Raw genomic sequence first — 21,805 nt, 5'->3', positions numbered from 1 at the left:
AAAAGGAAGGTTGTAATTAAGAGGCTCCTGAAATTAGCAAGCAATGACGTCGTTTTAAAACTACAAACATTGTGAATATCACGAAATCGATGCTATATCTATATATCGAAAATATATCTATTACTAGTATTGTAACGATTTTAAATAATTATTTTGTTGTTCTACAAGAATTAGACTGGAATTTGGGGATATTTTCGCTGTGTATTACATTATATCAACAGAACAAGATGATTCGTCCATTCACACACAACTGCACATCATGTTCATTACAACAGTCCAAAGCCGGGCGAAAGCTGCGTCTCTGCAAGGGAGAAACATAAAAAACTGAAACTCCAAGGTCATTACAAAAAACATCAGTTAGACAGAAATAGTCCAAGAGACCTCTCTGATCCTGATTAATGTTACACAGTATATTCTCATTCTCCCAGAGCCGCAGCCAGACATAGATCCGACTTGAAGAAACAGAGAATCAGTATGCAGCAGCCCGCTCCACAGGTCTACTATTCCACAAGAAACAAAAACTGGTAGATAATATCCACAGTGTGGACTAATATTCAAGTGCTGGAGAGTGTGAATATTTATCATGGTGGATGGGATACTAATCAAGTGGGCTGTTTGGTCATGGATGGTGCCAAGCTACTTTTTGGAGCTGCATGCATCCATGGCACTAGGGAGCATTCCGTAATACTCCTGGGGTATGCCTTACAAATGATGGAAAGACATGGAGGAGTTGGAAGGCACGTTGTTTGCTTTGGAATACCGAACATCTGACCTGGCCTTGAAATCAATTTGTGTGACTGGTCCAGGTTAGTTTCTGGTCAATAGTGACTTTCAGTACAGGATTCAGCATTGCTAATAGCATTGAATACCAACGAAGTTGAAAATCTGTCATTGAAGATGGTCTTCGTCTGGCACTTATTTGGCACAAATACTTCCTGCCATTTAATTGGACCAAACTTAAATGTTTCCAGGCCTTACTACACAGGCACAGGCTGCACAGCAGTTGTGAACGGAACTGAGTACAGGCAATATTGAGTGAAAATCTCTATATCTGACTTTACAATAAGTTGAAAGTCATTGATAAAACTTTTTAAAATGGTTAAGACTTGTACACTACCCTGAAAACCTCTACAGCAATGACATGGGACAGAGTTGATTGTGGCTGTCAATAGCCACAATCACCTCACTTCCGGCTACACATGACTGCAACTAGTGAAGGGAGTTCCTGTGATACTCATTGACTTAAATTTTAGTCAGTCTCCTTATGCCACACTAGGACAAATGCCACCTTGACACCAATGGCAGTCACTCTCACATCACCTTGGAATTTAGCCCATTTTTTCATATTAGATCACGGCAATAAGGAGAATTGGAGTAAAGTGGTCCTATCAGAATCTAAACTATTCTTACCCTTACGATTGTGACTTCTAATTCACTCTCACCTATTCAGTTGGAACTAACTGTCCACTAATCTACTTCCTTCATCATCTTATAAACTTTGATCAAATTATTTCCTGATTAATGACGAACTCTTTGAATATATCTTGCTAACGAAGATGCTGTAAACTGAGAACTGATTTTGTGACTCTCTACTGTATCCTTTCAAAAAGTGTCATTATCACCCAGAATGTGAGAGCGCTGAAAGTTGATACAGTACTGCACTGAGGTCTTACCAAGTGTACAAGAATAAAATAATACAGTTGTCTTATAACAAATTATTCTATAAATATATCCGGCACCATATTCATTCTAGCCATTGCTTTATTACACTGGGAATGTTCTTTGCAATAGAATGACTAAAACTCTTCCTCTTTCCATCAGTTTTTGTATTTTTCCTGAAGTTTCTAAATGTCTTCAGCTCTTAAAAATAACATTTTGAACTTTCTTGAATAAAAATCATCCAGCAAAAGGCTAAATCTCTAGGAGTCACAGTCCACCAGCAGAAGTGTGGCATACAGAGTTCCCAACCACCCGCAGAACCATATTATCTAAAATTTCAAGTCATTATCATGTTTGCAGTTAGTAAACTGAACTTAAATGAGTACTTAGAGGTATGTTTATCAAGTAACAAGCATTATTCTGAGAAATGTATTACTACTTGTTAAGAGGAGCCCTGGACTTAGAGGCTGAATTTTTTTGGAGGTATTTTTCCCCTCAGTTCAATAGGGGAAAGACTTTGAATTAAAAGGTAAGTGATTACTGCTGCGTTTTGGGCTTTTACCAAACCCTAAATATCTCTTGCCAGCTCTCAACTACTCAGAGCTTTATAGGTCACAAGTGGTGGAATTTACACAGGAATTTCACCTACACTGATCCTTCACTTATGATGGAGTCCATGAAAGACCAACAATCAATATATAACCTCAATACTGCTGATGTGTGATGACTTAATTGTACAAAGTTTATTGAATGAAAATAAATAATCCACTTAAAGAAATAGCAATTGTCTTGGCTCATAAATGACAATTTTTTAATGAAGTATTGTATGAATATATAGTTTATTTTCTATAACATTGGCATAAATTATACACAAACACCTAATTGTGTTACTTGGATTTATGTCAGGTTAAGGTAATTAGCCATAATCCGTGAAGGATTATAGGCATTGCACTCTCTGTTAAAGAAAGGTAGATGGTTATATAGCTTATGTGATACCACTCTGCATCAAACATGGGCAAGACCAGGAGGCACAACTCCATGAACTACCATAACCAATATAAAGACTGTATCCATGCTGTTAGCACCATTCAGCATCACACTCTAAACAAATGAGCTGACTAACAGTCACAGATTTATGTCATATAAATAAAATGTCTGGCTGTTCTAGCTTTGCTCCTTCTGAAGATTGGTAGATCTTCTTTTTGACAGAGGATTTCTTTGCAATGATAGACATATTGAGGAATACCAGCTACAACTCCATTGCTGACATAAGCAGTGAGGTTTGACATAAGCATTAACATCACTTCTGGTTCTACTTCAACCATAATCTTGCATAAACATTACATTGTTTACCCACCATCCAGAGTTGTAAATGTCTGGCATGAGAGGACCTGCCTATTAAGATCAGTTACTTGCATGATTTTAGGCTTGTAAAAATCATAGGAGCAGAAGGTACATTTTCTCTACAATGTAGCTTTTATTTTCCACGACCAGATAGAAATAATTACAATTATATTTATTGAAGCATGTTATTTTGACAATTTTCTGTCCTGCTAGATCTTTAGACATCTTTATCACCATATTCCAGTACAGGCAAATTGGGATTACCCAACTGCAGAGATGAATTTAAAAGCAACTCTCTTCCAAAAATTTTCAATAGACAATGCCATAGCGTATCTCAATTTCATAAGATGCGTTTAAAATAACATGCCATTTATTAGACCATGATTTGGTTTGGAAAATCAGATTATATTTAGTTACCTCGTATCTTCAAAATGAGGAACTATTTATCCTGTGATTGGTGGTAACTTCAGCAAAGAAAATAAAATTATTAAAATTACATTGACTAGGTGACTAGTAAAGAGAAGTAAAGTTGAGCCAAGAATACTCCCCGAGGGGTTCCTGTTTTGGTTTTGATAACAAAAATACTCACTTATCATTACCCAATATTTTAATTATTTCAGGTTGCCACATGGCTCATAGGTACATAAGACCTATCGTCTTAATCAGGCTAAAATGTCTCATTTCGAAACCACTTTTAAATTTTGATGACCTCCAGCATGACACTCCTGAAATGCCTGTCTGCCATCTACAAAGCACAAGTCAGGAGTGTGATGGAATACTCATTTGCATTGTTAAGTGCAGCTCCAAAAACACATACGAAACCTGACATTATCCTGGACAAAAAAAAAGCCCGCTTGATTGAGATCACATCCACAAACATTCATTCCTTCTACTGATGTACAGTAGTAACAGTGCGTACCATCTGCAAGATGTACAACAGAAATTCTCCAAGGCTCCAAATATATCACCTTCCAAACTCACAACCACAACAATCTAAGGACAAGTGCACCAGATACTTTGAAACACCTCTATCTGCAAGTTCCCCTCCAAGCCACTTGCCATCCTGACTTGGAAATATACCACTGTTCCTCTACCATCATTGAGTCAAAATCCTAGAACTCTCTCCAAAATATCATTGTCAGAGAAATCTACACCAAATGGTCTGCAGCAATTCAAGAAGGCAACTCACTCCCACGTTCTCCACAGCAAGTAGGGATGGCCAATAAATGCTGGCCTAGCTCGTAAAGCCCACATCACATAAATTAATTTTTTTTTAAAAAGTTTAATTTCTGTTCTTGGCTTACTAATATTGCAAATACACTTCTTTTATTTTCACTTTTCTCCTTAACATATTCCAAATGAGCAGACGTCATGTCACAATTCAAAAACCCTAATTAAGAATTGTTGTAGTTTTGTAATAGCATTGTTTACATTTTCACCAATTGGATCTAAATCTATTATTGTTTAGAGATATAAGCATTGTGTTGTGAGCACAAATAAACTATAGATTATTTCTCAATGTATATACAGTAATGATGTCAGTTACTTGTTCAAATTGCAATCTCAAGGAAGAATTTAAAGGATGTCGGGGTTAAAATGCACACCAATTCACAGCAGTCCCAAAACAAAATGTTTCCAAAAAAGAACAAATAACTTCTGAAAATCAAAACAATGCAATAGATATTTATTTATTAGGCAATTTTAAGACTGTAACCTAATCTTCTTGGATTTTGAACCCTGATTAGATAACTGGTTTGTAATCATTCTCAAGTTTTCACTATTCCACCTACAACTGTTCGCAAAACACTCTGTCGTTGAAAGTGAATGGGGGTTCAGGAGGGCAGGAAAAGAATAAATTGCTTCAGGAAGGCGAATTTCTCACAAACATGAGATTTCATCCTTTAACAATGGGAATTTTGCTGAGTTATAAAAAACAGATGATACAAAGACTGCAATAGAAATTAAAGACTTTTGGACTGTTTAGAACAACAAAAGAGAAAATGTTAATGTTTTCAACTATTACTGTGTAAATGAAATCAATGATGATTTTAAATAGTTTCTGATCAGTCTATTCAGAAATGTTATTACACACCTCTGGAGCAGGTGTGATTTGAACACAGACCTCATGATTCAGAGGTAGGGACACTACTATGGTGCCACAAGAGCCCTTGAAGTCTACTTCAGGAATGGCAACATTATTGCTTGGAACTTTTTCACACAGAGGGTGGTACATCTATGGAATGAGCGGCCAGAGGAAATGGTAGAGGTGGATACAATTACAACACTTAAAAGACATTTGGACAGGTACATGAATAGAAAAGGTTGAGAGGCGTATAGACCAAACACATGCAAATGGGACTAGTTCAGTTTAGGATAGCTGGTCAGCATGGACCAGTTTCATGCTGTCTGACTCTATGTCTCTAAATGTATTATTGTTTCATTTATTGACTGATTAATTAAAAAAATCCATTCCTCTTCTATTTTGTTAACACACATTCACGTAGAATCTGCAGTTCTAAAAGACCACAAGAGAGGAGGAGCCGAAACAGTCACCAACTTCTAAAAGAGCAGGAGAGAGGATGTCCCAGAGACAATCACCAGACTGGTGGGGGCTGGGGATGACCTGGAGACAGTCACCAGCAACTAAGAACATGAGGGGGGAGTGGACATAGATAATATAACACAAGAAGAGAAAAAAGTTTAAGAAGACATCAGAGGAAAGGCAACAGTCGATTGGTCTTTGAGCAGCTGTTGTTAGAGACTTTGTTTCAATTCCAGTAAGTTTGAAAATCTGCAAGTTTCTAAACTAGTACAAGAAGAATTTATAGGTACAGGGAATAGAGCTGATTTGTAAGGGCAAACGATTCCAACTTTCTCCTAATCTCCAGTATTCAGTTAATAGTGCAAGACTCAATTAAAAATGGGTGATGGCCTAGTTATTCTTGCTAGACGATTACTCTAGAGTTCAGGTAATGTTTTGGAGACTTAGATTCGAATTCAATAAAAATCTGGAAAATAAAAGTCTTACAATAACCATGAAACCATTGTCAGTTGTTCGAAAAACCCAACAAGTTCACTAATGCCCTTTGAGGAAGAAAACTTACCTTGTCAGGCCTCCAGACCCACAGCAATGTGGTTGATTCTTAACTATCCTCTGGGTAATTAGGGATGGACAATAAATGCTAGCCTCGTCAATGTCACCTACATCCCATAAATTTAAAAAAAACTAGTTCCCTTAATTGCACTAACTTAAAACTGTAAGTTATTGATTGACAGGGCAGTTCAACTAAGTAGAATGCCCATCTTGGGGAGTCACAGACACTTCTCGTAATCTAGAGAAGCCCACAAGTAGCATGTGTCACCGGCTGATCAAACTTGAAATCCAGGTTTCTGAGCTCAAACATTGGCTAGTTGCAGAGGTACAACCATGAGGGAGTGAACTTTATACAAACAATACTTATATATTTATATAAATGATTTGTTTGCGAACATAGGATGTACTGTTAGTAGGTTTGTAGATAACACTAAAATTGGAGATGCAGGGGACAGCAAAGAAGGTTACCTCAGAGTGCAACAGGATCTTGATCAGACAGGCCAGTGGGTCAAGGAGTGGCAGATGGAGTTTAATTTAGATAAATGTGAGGTGCTGCATTTTGGAAAGGCAAATCAGGGCAGGACTTACACACTTAATGGTAAGTGTTGCTGAACAAAGAGACCTTGGAGTACAGGTTTAAAGTTCATTGAAAGTGGAGTCCCAGATAGACAGGATAGTGAAAAAGACACTTGGGAGGCTTACCTTTATTGGTTAGTGCATTGAGTATAGAAGTTGGGAGGTCATGTTGCAGCTGTACAAGACATTGTTTAGCCAATTTTGGAATATTGGGTTCATTTCTGGTCTCCCTGCTACAGGATGTTGTGAAACTTCAAAGAGTTCAGAAAAAAATTATGAGGATGTTGCCAGGGTTGGAGGGTTTGATCTATAGGGAGAGGCTGAATAGTCTGGGGCTTTTTTCCTTGGTGCATCGAAGGCTAAGGGGTGACCTTATAGAGGATTTATAAATCATGAGGGGCAGGGATAGGGTAAATAGGCAAGGTCTTTTCCCTGGGGTGGGGGAGTCAAAACTTGAGGGCATAGCTTTAAGGTGCGAGGGGAAAGATATAAAAGGGACCTAAGGGCAACTTTTTCACGCAGAGAGTGCTGCGTGTATGGAATGAGCTGCGAGGGGAAGTGGTGGAGACTGGTACAATTACAACATTTAAAAAGGCATCTGGATGGGTATATGAATAGGAAGGGTTTAAGGGATAATGGGCCAAATGCTAGCAAATAGGACTAAATTTATACAGGATATCTGGTCGGCATGGACGAGTTGGACTGAAGGGTCTGTTTCCATTTTGTACAGCTCTATGACTTCATGTCCTAAATTAATCTTGTCCTATTTTCCAGCATTTGGTCCATATCCCTCTAAACCCTTCCTATTCATATACCCATCCAGATGCCTTTTAAATGTTCTAATTGCAGCAGTCTCTACCACTTCCTCTGGCAGCTCATTCATTACACGCACCACCCTCTGCGAGAAAAAGTTGCCCCTTAGGTCCCTTTTAAATCTTTCCACTCTCACCTTAAACCTATGCCTTCTAGTCTTCAACTCCTCTACCCTGGGGAACAGCCTTAGCTATTCATAGAACATAGAACATAGAACTGTACAGCGCAGTACAGGCCCTTCGGCCTACGATGTTGTGCCGAACTTTTACCCTAATCCTAAGGTCTATCTAACCTCCACCCCTACCTTATACTATCATCCATATGCCTATCTATTAGCTGCTTAAATGCCCCTAATGAGGCCGGCTCCACTACCCTCTCTGTCAATGCATTCCACGCCCCTACTACTCTCTGAGTAAAGAACCTGCCTCTGACGTCTCCCCTATATCTACCTCCACTCGCTTTAAAACTATGTCCCTTCGTAATAGCTACCTCCACCCTAGGAAAAAAGTCTCTGGCTATCCACTCTATCCATACCTCTGATCATTTTGTATACCTCTATCAAGTCACCTCTCATCCTTCGTCGTTCTAAAGAGAAAAGCCCTAGCTCTCTCAACCTTTCCTCGTAAGACCTTCCCTCCATTCCAGGCAACATCCTGGTAGATCTCCTCTGCACCTTTTCCAACGCTTCCACATCTTTCCTGTAATGAGGCGACCAGAACTGGACACAATAATCCAGATGTGGCCGAACCAGGCTTTTGTATAGTTGGAGCACAACTTCACGGGTCTTAACTCAATCCCTCTATTAATGAAAGCTAACACACCATACGCCTTCTTAACAACTCTATCCACCTGGGTGGCAGCTTTCAGGGAACTGTGGACATGAACCCCAAGATCCCTCTGCTCCTCCACACAGCCAAGGATCCTTCCGTTAACCCTGTATTCTGCTTTCAAGTTTGTCCTTCCAAAATGAATCACCTCACACTTTTCAGGGTTAAACTCCATCTGCCACTTCTCAGCCCAGCTCTGTATCCTATCAATGTCCCTTTGTAACCTAGAACAGCCCTACGTACTGTCCACAACTCGACCCAACTTCGTATCGTCCGCAAACTTACTAATCCACCCTTCCACTTCTACATCCAAATCATTTACAAAAATCACAAATAGAAGAGGACCTAGAACAGATCCTCGTGGTACACCACTCGTAACTGAGCATCATGTTGAATATTTTCCATCCACTACCACCCTTTGTCTTCTAAGGGTCAGCCAATTCTGAATCCAATCTCCCACATTTCTCCCTATCCCATGCCTCTTTACTTTCTGCATGAGCCTACCATGGGGAACCTTATCAAACTCCTTACTTAAATCCATGTCACATCTACTGCTCCACCTTCATCCATGTGTTTGGTCACCTCTTCAAAGAATTCAATCAGGTTTGTGAGACATGATCTACCCCTCACAAATCCATGCTATCACAAATCAAACTGTGCCTATCCAAGTGATCATAAATCCTATCTCTCAGAGCCCTTTCCAATAATTTGCCCACCACTGAAGTAAGACACCTTGGAACAGGTGCACTTTTCAAATCCTGAATGTGTCAGAGATTGCTGGTAGTTTCTAATGAACTGGTATTTTCACATGCATTTCCCTTGTGACATGGGTACAACCACAGCAGACAGGACATGTAGCCTGTAATTTCCCTTTTTGAACAAGGGAATGACGTTTGCCACTCTCCAATCTTCCGGCACTATACCTGTGGAAAGTGAGGATGAAAAGATCATTGCCAAAGGTCCTGCGATCTCTTCCCTCACTTCCCATAGAATCCTTGGATAAATCCCATCAGGCCCAGGGGATTTATCTATCTTCAAGTTCCTCAAAATTCCTAGTACATCTTCCTTACTAACATCGACCTCCTCTAGCCTACCAGCCTGTTTCACGCTGTCCTCCCCTACTACTAGGTCCCTCTCAGTTGTGAATACAGAAGAAAAGTATTCATTAAGGACCTCTCCTGTCTCTTTAGGCTCTGTACACAAATTCCTTTTACAATCCTTGATTGGCCCAACCCTTTCTCTGGGCATTCTCTTATTCCTCTTATACGTGTAAAAAGCCTTGGGGTTTTCCTTGATCCTATCTGCCAAGGTTTTCTCATGCCCCCTTATAGCTCTTCTAAGCCCTTTCTTCAGCTCCTTCCTGGTTAACTTGTATCCCTCTAGAGCTTTTTCCGATCCTTGTTTCCTAAACTTTATACAAGCATCCTTCTTCCTCTTAACTAGTCGTTCGACTTCTCTTGAGTACCAAGGCTGCCTCGGTCGACTGTGTCTTCCCTGCCTGCTAGGGACAAACATATCGAGCACACGCAGTATGCATTCCTTAAATAATCTCCACATTTCTATAGAACATAAGAACATAAGAACTAGGAGTAGGCCATCTGGCCCCTCGAGCCTGCCCCGCCATTTAATAAGATCATGGTTGATCTTTTTGAGACTCAGCTCCACTTACCCGCCCACTCACCATAATCCTTAATTCCTTTACTGTTCAAAAATTTATCTAGCCTTGCCTTAAAAACATTCAGCGAGGTAACTTCAACCACTTCACTGGGCAGGGAATTCCACAGATTCACAACCCTTTGGGTGAAGAAGTTCCTCCTGTCCTCAGTCTTACATCTGCTTCCCTTTGAGGCGATGCCGTCGAGTCCTAGTTTCACCTGCTAGCGGAAACAACCTCCCTGCCTCCACTTTATCTATTCCCTTCATAATCTTATATGTTTCTATAAGATCTCCCCTCATTCTTCTGAATTCCAATGAATATAATCCCAGTCTACTCAGTCTCTCCTCACAATCCAACCCTCTCAACTCTGGAATCAACCGAGTGAATCTCCTCTGCACCCCCTCCAATGCTAGTATCTCTCTTCTCAAGTAAGGAGACCAAAACTGCACACAGTACTCCAGGTGTGGCCTCACCAGGACTCTATACAGCTGCAGCATAGCCTCCCCGTTTTTAAACTCCATCCCTCTAGCAATGGCAGACAAAATTCCATTTGCCTTTTTAATTACCTGCTGCACCTGCAATCCTACTTTTAGTGATTCATGCACAAGGACACCCAAGTCCCTCTGCACAGCAGCATGCTGCAATTTTTTACCATTTAAAACATCGTCCATCTCGCAGTTATTCCTACCAAAGTGGATGGTCTCACACTTATCAACATTGTACTCCATCTGCCAGACCTTTGCCCACTCACTGAGACTATCTATATCCCTCTGCAGACTTTGTGTCTTCTGCACACTTTGCTCTACCACTCACAGTGTCATCTGCAAATTTTGTCTACACCACACTTAGTCCCCAACTCCAAATCATCTATGTAAATTGTAAACAATTGCGGTCCCAACACTGGTCCCTGAGGAACACCACTAGCCACTGACCGCCAACCAGAAAAACACCCATTTACCCCTACTCTTTGCTTTCTACTGGTCAACCAATCTATCCATGCCAATACATTACCTGTAATACCGTGTAACTTTATCTTATGTAGCAGCCTTTGGTGTGGCACCTTGTCAAATGCCTTCTGGAAATCCAGATACACCACATCCACAGGTTCCCCATTGTCCACCATGCAAGTAATGTCCTCAAAGAATTCCACCAAATTAGTTAAACATGACCTACCCTTCATGAACCCATGCTGGGTGTTCCCAATGGGACAATTTATATCCAGATGTCTTGCTATTTCTTCCTTAATGACAGATTCAAGCATTTTCCTCACTACCGAAGTTAAGCTAACTGGCCTATAGTTACCTGCTTTTTGTCTACTTCGTGTTTTAAACAGTGGCGTCACATTGGCTGTTTTCTAATCTGCGGGAACCACCCCAGAGTCCAGTGAATTTTGGTAAATAATTACTAGTGCATTTGCTATTTCCCCCATCACCTCTTTTAGTACCCTAGGATGCATTTCATCAGGGCCAGGAGACTTCTCTACCTTTAGCCCCATTAGCTTGCCCAGCATTGCCTCCTTAGTGATAATGATAGTTTCTCGGTCCTCACCTGCTATAACCTTCTTGCCATTAGTTTTCAGCATGTTATTTGTGTCTTCCACCGTGAAGACCGACATGAGAAAACTGTTTAATGTCTCAGCTATTTCCTCATTCCCAGTTATTAAGTTGGCCTTCTCATCCTCTAAAGGACCAATGTTTACCTTCGCTACTCTTTTACGATTTACATATTTATAGAAACTTTTGCTGCCTGTTTTTATATTCTGAGCTAGTTTACTCTCATAATCTATCTTACTTTTCTTTATAACTTTTTTTGTGGCTTTCTGTTTGCCTTTAAAGATTTCCCAGTCTACTAGTTTCCCACTACTCTTTGCTTTTTTGTATGTGTTTTTTTTCAACCTGATACTTTCCTTTATTTCCTTAGACATCCATGGCTGGCTCTCTCTTTTCCTACAGTTCTTCCTTATCACTGGAATATACTTCTGCTGAGCACTGTAAAAAATCATTTTGAAAGTCCTTCACTGTTCCTCAATTGACCCACCATAAAGTTTTTGCTCCCATTCTACCTTAGCTAACTCCTCCTTCATTCCTTCATAGTCTCCTTTGTTTAAGCACAGGACATAGGTACTGGATTTAACCTTCTCACGCTCCATCTGTATTTTAAATTCGACCATACTGTGATCGCTCCTTCCGAGAGGATCCCTAACTGTGAGATCATTAATTATTCCTGTCTCATTACACAGGACTAGATCTAGGATAGCTTGCTCCCTCGTAGGTTCCATTACATATTGTTCAAGGAAATTATCGCGGATGCATTCTATTAACCCCTCCTCAAGGCTGCCATGACCGACCTGGTTTGACCAATCGATATGTAGATTAAAATCCCCCATGATAATTGCTGTACCATTTTTACATGTATTAGCTATTTCTATGTTTATTGCCCGCCCCACCACGATGTCATTATTTGGTGGCCTATAGACCACACCTATCAGTGACTTCTTCTCCCTGCTATTCCTAATTTCCACCCAAATGGATTCAACGTTTTGTTCAGTAGAACCTATATCATCTCTCACTACTGTCCCGATATCATCCTCAAAAATCAGAGCAACACCACCTCCCTTACCTTCCTGTCTGTCCTTCCGAACAGTTTGATATCCCTGGATATTTAACTCCCAGTCATGACTATCCTGTAACCATGTCTCCGTAATGGCCACTAAATCATACCCATTTGCCATGATTTGCACCGTCAACTCATCCACCTTGTTTCGAATGCTCCGAGCATTCAGATAAAGTGCCCTTATGTCAGTTTTTGCACCTTCTTTTTGGGTCCTATTACCTCCATTACTAACAGCTCTTGAGTTCTCCTTCCCTTTAACATTTTTCCTAATTTTCAATGGAGTTGAAGCTTCCTCGTCACCTGCTAACCTGCTGCTTTGCCTTACATTAATTGTTATTCTCCCTCTTCGCTCACTTCTCCCTTCCCCCCTACTTAGTAGTTTAAAGTCCTATTAACCACCCTATTTACCCTTTCCGCCAGAACACTGGACCCGGCCCTGTTCAGGTGGAGTCCATCCCAGTGGTATAGATTCCTCCTGTCCCAGAACTGATGCCAGTGCCCCATGAAAAGGAAACCCTCTTTCCCACACCACTCTTTTAGCCACGTGTTTGCTTCCCTGATCCTCGCCTCTCTATGCCAATTTACACGTGGCTCGGGCAGCAATCCAGAGATTATGACTCTTGAAGACCTGTTTTTTAATTTTGTTCCTAGCTTTTCATAATCCCAAAACAGGTCCTTTTTTCCTAGTCCTGCCTATGTTGTTGGTACCTACATAGACGACAACAATTGGATCCTCCCCCTCCCTCTCTAGTATCCTCTCAAGCCAGTCAGAGATGTCTCGCACCCTGGCACCGGGCAGGCAACACACCATGCGGGCTTTTCTATCCTGCTCGCAAAGGATACTGTCTATCCCCCTGATGATGGAATCCCCGACAACTACAATCTGTCTTTTTGCTACCCCCTCTTGAATGGCCTCCTGGACCATGGTGCCATGGTCAGTTGACTCATCCTTCCTGCAGCCCTGTTCCTCATCCACGCAGGGAGCAAGTGCCTCATACCTGTGGGACAATGTCAAGGGCTGCGGCTCCTGTGTTCCTGTCTGCAAGGTCCCTCTACCTGCCTCACTTGCAGTCACACACTGCTGTCCCTGCCCGCCGATCGAATTAACATTAGTTAATCTACCAGGTGTGACTGCCTCCTGGACCACAGCATCCAGGTATTTCTCCCCCTCCTGGATGTGCCTCAGTGTTTGGATTTCGGTTTCCAGCTCATCAATTTTGAGCTGGAGCTCCTGAAGCAGCCAACACTTGCTGCAGATGTGGTCTCTGCCGTTCTCAATGGGATCAGCTAGCTCCCACATCATACAGCTACAACACATCACCTGGCCTGCCATCTCTACTTAGTTAATTATTTAAAATTAATTAGTTTTTTTTTTAGTTTCGCAGTGTTCTCTGCACCAGTAAGTTTACTCTGTTATATACTCAAACAGACTCCAGCTTTGCCTTCCGACCCGCTCCCAGAGGATTTGGCGTCTAGGTGACCACCCCAAAAGATAACAAAGAGATGAGGAAAAATGTGCAAATAGCTCACCTGCTCACCACACTTAGTCGTTATTATTAGGTTAGAGGAGGCGGTAGGGTGGGAGACACTACGCATGTAGTGTCTCGGGAATTAGTTAATTCCCAAATTTAATGGGTGGAAGCTTACCTTCCCAGGCTGCCCTCGTGCTTTCTCCCGGACTCCCGCCGCTGAAACAACTGAAGTGCTCTTCCCCGACAGCATCTGTTCCCATTTTATGTTACCCAGTTCTTGCCTAACAGAATTATAATTACCCTTCCCCCTATCTATGCCCTTCATGATTTTATAAACTTCAATAAGGTCACCCCTCAACCTCCAAGGCTCCAGGGAAAATAGCCCCATCCTATTCAGCCTCTCCTTATATCTCAAACCCTCCAACCCTCACAACATCCTTATTAATCTTTTCTAAACCCTCTCAAGTTTCACAATATCCTTCCTGTAGCAGGGAGACCAGAATTGAACCCAGTATTCCAAAAATGGCTTAACTAATGTCCTGTACAGCCACAACATGACCTCCCAACTTCTTTACTCAATGCACTGACCAATAAAAGTAAGCATATCAAACATCTTCTTCACTATCCTGTCTATCTGGGACTCCACTTTCCATGATCTTTAAACCTGTACTCCAAGGTCTCTTTGTTCAGCAACACTCCCCAGGACCTTACCATTAAGTGTGTAAGTCCTGCCCTGATCTGCCTTTCCAAAATGCAGCATCTCACATTTATCTAAATTAAACTCAATCTGCCATTCCTTAGCTTCCTGCAGCCCTTGACATTGTCCCACAAGTATGAGGCACTTGCTCCCTGTGCAGATGAGGAACAGGGCTGCAGGAAGGATGAGTCAACTGACCATGGCACCATAGTCCAGGAGGACATTCAAGAGGGGGTAGCAAAAAGACAGATTGTAGTTGTAGGGGATTCCATCATCAGGGGGATCCTTTGCGAGCAGGATAGAGAATCCCGCATGGTGTGTTGCCTGCCCGGTGCCAGGGTGCGAGTATTGTCCCTAGTATTGTCCAGGCTGAGCAGGTTGAACCCGAACAGAGCTTGGACTGTATTTCTTGAAGGGAAATTAGCTGTTTTGTTGGGAGAGTCTAAACTAATTCAGCATGGGTATGAGAAACACAAGAAATTAATAGAAAGTAATATACAAAATGCAGGGAGAGGCAAATAATGCTTAAACAGAGAATAGTAAGTTAACAGGTGGAGTCAGAAGAGGAGAAAAAGTAATGAACTCTCTTTCAGGGTTTCACATATTACATGTAATGCGTAGAGCAGTTAATAAGATTGATGACTTAGAGGCATAGATTGCCTTGTAGGATTATGGCAACATTGTAATAATGGAGATCTGTTTTAAGGAAAAGCAGATTATTCTTGGTTACAAGGTTTTCAGTAAACGTAGGCAAGGAAAAAAGATAAAAGTGGCATTTTTGGTTAAGAAGACCGATGCAGTACCAGAAGAACAGCATGTTTCATTCGATAGAATAGAATCGATTTGACTAGAGCCAAGGATTAAGAAATTACATGACTCACTGTAAAAGACAGATCATCAATTATTGGGAAGGACATAGAGAAACAAATCTGCAAAGAAATTACGTAGACGTGTAAACTTTACTTATCTATATATCAGCTGGGTTGGTGGTAACGTAAGGGGTAGCAAGGGATAAGCATCTTAGATTGCGTTCAGGAGAATGTCCCATAGCAGTGTATGACCTATCCAATAAAGCAGGCACTGCTAGACCTGGTTTTCAGCTGTGAGGCTGGCCAAATATATCAAAGAACATTGGGGGACTATTTAGGGGAGAGTGATCATTGTATCACAAGGTTAAGATGATTGTAGAAAGTGATATAAAAACAGAAAATGTTTAAGAAATGCAGCAGATCAGGCAGCATGCGTGGAAAAAGCACAGTTAACATTTCAAATCTGATATGACTCTTCTTAAGAGGCTGCGTTTCTCCAGCATTTTCTGATGATTTCAGATTTCCAGCATCCACAATATTTTGTTTTTATGACAGTGTAAAAAATGACATTCGTCAATCCAGAGCATGACTAATCAATATTGTGGAAAGCTGTCTCAATGGGGTAAGAACAAAGGTGGGTTGGTTACACTGGAACCAAATGTTGGCAGCAAATACAGTGGCTGAACAATGGGCTGTGTTCAAAATGCAGATGATCTGAACAAAGAGAAGGTATACTCTCTAAAAAAGGTAAGGTCAAATAAATCCAGAGGTTCCTGCATGGAAATAGAAATCAATTTAAAGGGGAAAAAGTGTGCTTTGATAGGTGTCAGGAAGTAAATACTTTTACTGTAGCAGTACCAACCTGTCTATGAAAGATTCTGAAGGGAGCAGAAAGGCAAACAAGGATTATGAAAAAAATGACTGACATTTAACATAAAAGAAAATCACAAAGTCTTCTATAAGCAAATTAATATTTGATGGGTGATAAAATGAGGAGTAGGGTTTATTAAGGACTAAAGAGGGGAGTTACACAGAGACCAGAAATATAGCTGAGGAATTAAATGAATACCTTGCATCTGTCTTTACCTATGAAGCAGATGATGTCCAGGCCATAGTGACCAAGGAGGAAATTCAGTTACTAGAAGGGTTTAAAATTGATAAAATCGGATAAGCAATCAGCACTTAAAGTTGATAAGGCATTAGAACTGGATGAAATGCATCCCAGGTTATTTAAGGGAGAGAGGAAATTGCAGAGGCACTGACATTTATCTTTTGATCTTTATCTTTCCTGGATTCACCAGTGGTGCCAGATGATGGCAGAATTGCGAACATTATTCCCTGGTGCAAACATGGTTGTAAACATTGGTCTGTAATTGCTTGGCCTGTCAGTTTTATTTAAGTGGTGGACAAACATCCAGAAACAATTATTCAGCACAGAATTAAGAGGCATTTGGAAAAACATGGATTGACTTGGATTAACCAGCAATGACAGTAAGTTAAAATACTCAGAATGCCAGCACAGACTTGCTAAACTCCCATCTACATTGTAACAATGCTTTGATTCTGGTTTGCCAGTAGTTAGGTTGGATACAAATGTTGGTTCGATAGCAAAAATCTCACAATTTACCATCAGTCCTGATGGACACAGACTACTGAATCAGGAAGTCATACATTTAAGCCCTCCATCCAGTGTCTCAAAACACATATAAATGTACAAAATTAGAGAGAAATTGCTGCATCCACCAGATAGGATTAGGGTAACAAAGAGACCCTATCAGGTCTCCCAAGTGTTACATCCGAAAGAAAGGGCAGTGAAAGATGAGCCTGCAGTTATACAGGCACCATTGTGAGAATAAGGATCCCTGACTAGTTCTGGAGGCAATGTGAGAATGTACTAACTGGAAAAGTTCTTACAGCACTTCTAATATTCTTCTGAACCGGTGTTCGAAACGGACATCTCCATTTCATATACATAATGGACATATCTCAGTTTCTCCTATTTCATGATAACTTAGTAAAACTATTATTAAAACGTATAACTGGATTAACTATTTAAAAAACTGATTTATTTCATCACCTTTCACCACAGCTACAAACGCATGCGCACTGGCCGATTGCGCTTAATGACCGTTAATTGGAACGCCACGCGGCGGGAAGGGAGGCGTGTTGAATGGACAGGGCGGGAAGGGTGGCGCGTGATTGGACAGGGCGGGAGGGGTGGCGCGTGATTGGACAGGGCGGGAGGTGTGGCGCGTCATTGGACAGGGCGGGAGGAGCGACGCGTAATTGGACAGGGCAGGGGAAAGAGGCGCGTGATTGGTGCTCGCGCAGCCTGTCCGCACCGTGGCGCCATATTTACTTTTGAATGAGGGCTGCGGAAAGTGTTTGTAAACGGTGGCTGTGGGATGAGAGGAGAGATCAAAGTGTTTCGTTACCGTTAATGCTATCGAGAATGGTTGGGAAATCATTTCGCTAAGGATCGTGGCAACGTTGCTGGCGATCGAATCGGTGCAGACAAGCAGCAGAGAGTCCGGAAGAAAGTCCTTGGGGTAAGGGGCGGTGGCTGCCGCTGCCGCTGCCGCTGGTAATCCTTTGGGGTCCTTTCATTAAAGGAGACGGGGCAAACTGGTTGTATTTTGAGGTTGTTCTTGTTTCTGTCACCGTGAAGACGCATTGTACATAATTCTACCTTGCTAGCAAGTGCTAGGTTTGCTTGTTGTGATGAACATCCCTTGTGAGATTGAGCTAGAATTTCGCAGCTAACTAAGATGAAGTTCACAGATTTAAACGAATCAGAAGTTTGAGCTGCAGTGTCAGCATGTGACGACCTTTCAGACCTGTCAAGTCGCACTCATTTAGAATGGAACGTGGTTTTAGTTGGAAAACGTGCTTCCTTTATTTCTGACTCCTTTTGAAAAGTAAGTTTTTGTACACACTTGGAAATGTTGGTGCTGCTGTAAATCAGAAATCAATCCCTGCCAGTTAACTAAAAATTACCTGTGTTGTTTTTTGATGTTGCATGATATACTCAGGTGGCTCTGCCCAATACCATTACCTGTATAGACTGACTAGGGTCAGTACTTCACATTTCAAAACATATCTGAGAGTAAAATTTTGTTTTGGATGAGGTGATTATACTACAGCTTTCTTCTTAATTTTCATTCACTGAATGAAATCCAAGTGATTAAAAATGATTTAGAATTTGGAGTGGGTATAGTGATTTGTCAGTCAGCTTTTTCATTTGAGTTTTAAAGTCTTTAAAGCCCTAGCTGTGAATTCTCGCCCCACCTAGTTTAAATTTTAATCTTTGACATACTTGAAGAAACACTGCAAATCTTAGTGTTGTGAATCAGGAAAATTTTTGAGAAAAGAATCCCTTAAAATTCTCTTTTTTTTTGATTAGCCAATTTGAGTTGTGGATTTGTTATGATAATAACCAATTGAATTACAGAATTGGAAAAAAATGTTGTCTAAATGTCTCAAAGTTTTAAATTGTTACACTTCAGTGTAATGTGTGGAAAACATAAAGATTGATTTTAAATGTATGAGAAATTGTTTGAGTTATGTAAGGAAGCTGAAAATCAGATTAAACTCTTTATTACAGTTTCCATTGGCATGTGGCCAGCTAGGTACTATGCAACTGTTGTGAATACTCTATGGATTTCCATTGTTTGGGCTGGGTTATATTCAAAAAAAAATCTTGCATTCTGCCTTCTGACCCACTAAGTATGCAAAAGAACTTGAACTTTCTATCCTGTAGCCTTAATGGTAGGGGCACTAATTTGAGATCCTGATGTTCGAGTTGGACTTTGTATTTTTGTTTGGATGCCATACTGCATATGTGCTTGTTCTGAATTTTCTTGCATTTTTCTAAAAAATTGAGTGACGTCTTCCTTTTGTTTTGCAAAGATTTAAATTGTTGGCAATGTTACGGCTTGATGCTGGGAAATGCTTTCATGCCCTAGCATTGGTTGCATTGCTAAAGTAATTCATTAGGTCCAAACTCTATCTTTTCATTCTTTTAAAAATGAAAAATAGAAGGACATTAATTTGACTGGGACAAAGTTACAGTACTAGGACATGCAAGACAAAGACAACCATGACGGTTCCTGGGGGGCCTGGTTTTCAACCACCCATGCAATTAACAAACATGGTGAAATAGACCCCCATCTACATATCACAACAGTATGAAACCAGAAACAAGACGGCCCATCATGACAGACCGGACCATATAAATTTTGAGCAGGACAGAACAACAGCACTTCAACGGAGGCTACGCTGCACTGATGATGTCACCTAGAAGGGAGATGAAACGTTTGCATCAAAACCAGTCAGCTTGGCAAACAAACCAACAATTACAAAACTTGCAATTTGAAATAAATGAAAATGGAGAATAACAACCTTTTTAAAGTTGAATTAAAAAAAGATTGTTGCTAACATCATTTGTATATGTTGGTCGCAAATATGAGCACAGCTGATTTGGACAGATTTATTTCAGTAAACAAGCTATGTATCTGCTATGTAACTACTACTTTTGGAGGAAGTGTTTTTCAGTGGACTATGATTTATGTCTAACTTGAGGTACAGCCTATAGCTAACTTAAAGGTCTTACATTTTAATGAGTTAGCTTGCTTATTGAATGTTGTCTCAAGTTTTTGTACTGCAAACTCTGCTTCTGTTTTAAATTTTAGGTTGTGGCTCAGAGTAAGGTTTCATTTCCCGGCGTCTCTTGCCTTCTGACCTTTTTGTGGATAAAAGATTAAATAATGTCATCTTTTAATACCTGCCTGGGCAGTTGCCACTTTAACTCAATCTTTTTGATGTCATTAATTTTGACAATGTAGCCATACTTTTACTAATGCAGTGAATTGCCAATCATGGTTTGAGCGCACAATTTTCTGACTGGTGTAACTGAGCAAAGGTTGGCTTACATCGATTTGTAAGGAGCAAGTTATTGTTGAACTCACCCATTCTATCTTAAGTAATGCCATACATGTATGTTCAAAAAATTTTGAAAGAATTTTAACAAATTGAGCTCAATGGTATAGAATGTAATATCTAATTTAGACAGGAGTGATTAGGGAATAGAAAATAGATGCAAGTGTGCCATATGATCTTGAGTGGGAATGGAGTGCCCAGTTGTCTGTCTGGCTTTCTAATGATGCCGAAGCCTGTTGATTGTATACAGAGAACAGCAATCTGTAGTGAAACGTCAGATTAATGAAAAGCATGGACAAGTGAGTAGTAGATGCACTTCTTTTGAAAGAAATGTGAACTATTACATGTTGAGGGCCAGACACAGTAAGAAATTAAGGTTAAGAATAGAAACACAATGACCTATGGTCCAGTTAGTATTGAGTGCACAAATGTTACTTTAAACGATTACTGAGATATTGAGCTAAGCAAGAAAATTATGAAATGTATGTTTGAGTATATTAAATAGAACAGTTATTGGAGTCATAGCTTGCAGAGAAGGTGCACTACATCAGAAAAGCTTGTCAGCAGTCTCTCAACAGTATCATGTTTGTGTCAGAGTCAGAAAGTTGTGGATTTTGGGCATATTAAGATATTTGAGCACACAATTTTTTGGTCAATTCTCCAGTTCCTACTTCAAGGACTGTAACTCTTTTCCCCGCTGCCACTTGCCCCACCCCCCCAACCTTTTGATTCATAATGCCCTCAACCACATCTCTTGCATTTCCTGCACTTCTGCCCTCAAACCCCATTCTTTTTCCCCTCCCCCCAACTACTCCAACAAAAATAAGCACAGAGTTCCCCCAGTCCTTGCATACCACCCCACCAAACCTCCGCATCCAGCACATCATCCTCCGCCACTTTTGCCACCTGCAATCCAACCCCACCATCCGAGATATTCCCCTCCCTGCCACTATCTGCCTTCTGTAGTGACAGTTTTGCAGAGCATCTGCACTCTGTACACTATAATCAACAGCACCTTCTGGTTGTGAACCACTAACTCCTCCTCCCACTCCCTTAGTGACATGTCCATCCTGGGCCTCCTCTAGTGTCAAGCTGATGCCAAACCTAAACTGGAGGAACAACACCTCATATTCCACCTTGGGAGCTTACAGCCTGATGGCCTCAACATAGAATTCACCAGTTTCAAAATCTCCCCAGCCTTAGCCTCATCCCATGTCCAACCTTTCCCCTCATCCCCACCTCTTTGATTTGACACAACCTGTCCATCTCACCTCAAACCTATCTCCACACCCTGTACCTGCATCCA

General features: G+C 40.8%; 1 protein-coding gene across 1 annotated transcript in view; it reads left to right on the top strand.

Annotated features, from left to right (window-relative positions):
• The first annotated feature begins 17,908 nt into the window (after positions 1 to 17,908).
• The window catches only part of stil (STIL centriolar assembly protein), a 46,832-nt gene continuing 42,935 nt past the window's right edge, over positions 17,909 to 21,805 (top strand). The window contains exon 1 of the mRNA XM_048602373.1: positions 17,909 to 18,110. The gene's annotated coding sequence lies outside the window, so the exon portion shown is untranslated. The remainder of the gene's footprint in view (positions 18,111 to 21,805) is intronic.

Source organism: Rhincodon typus, chromosome 10 (genome assembly GCF_021869965.1).
Source record: "Rhincodon typus isolate 14 chromosome 10, sRhiTyp1.1, whole genome shotgun sequence".
Lineage (NCBI taxonomy): Eukaryota > Metazoa > Chordata > Chondrichthyes > Orectolobiformes > Rhincodontidae > Rhincodon > Rhincodon typus.
The sequence above is the reverse complement of the archived record's forward strand: the minus strand, read 5'-3'. Positions and strand labels throughout refer to the sequence as shown.